Genomic DNA, 484 nt, shown 5'->3' on the forward strand with positions numbered 1-484 from the left:
CACAAAGCAAAAGAAATTGTTGTTTAGGAAAATAATTGTGTATGCTGACTGAATGTTATCGAGAAATGTCGAAATTAATCACAAACTACCTGTTTCGTTAATAATGACTACTAGAACTGTTTGCATTGCCATCTAACATTTGCGGGCGGAAACTAAGTTAAGGTCCTAATATATATATATAGGGTGGGCCATTTTATTCAATACACGTAAAAATCTTAAGGAGAAATTTTTTCAAAAAATGTTTTAGACAAAAGTTATATGGATTAATGGGACATAAGAAGATACCATTGGTTTCACCTTGCGTAGCCCCGCCAAGATCAGGTCAACTTTACATTTGTAAATAGAAATATACATTTTTTATTACAAAATTCTATTTTACGTAAAGAAGCAAACAACTTTTGTTTGAAAACATTTTTTATCCGATCTTTATTTTCTAAGATATTTACCGAAATATTTATAAAATTATTGGTTTCAATAATTTTTT

Source organism: Odontomachus brunneus, unplaced genomic scaffold (assembly GCF_010583005.1).
Source record: "Odontomachus brunneus isolate Ranch 3 - 2012 unplaced genomic scaffold, Obru_v1 Obru_scaffold_216, whole genome shotgun sequence".
Taxonomy (NCBI): Eukaryota; Metazoa; Arthropoda; class Insecta; order Hymenoptera; family Formicidae; genus Odontomachus; species Odontomachus brunneus.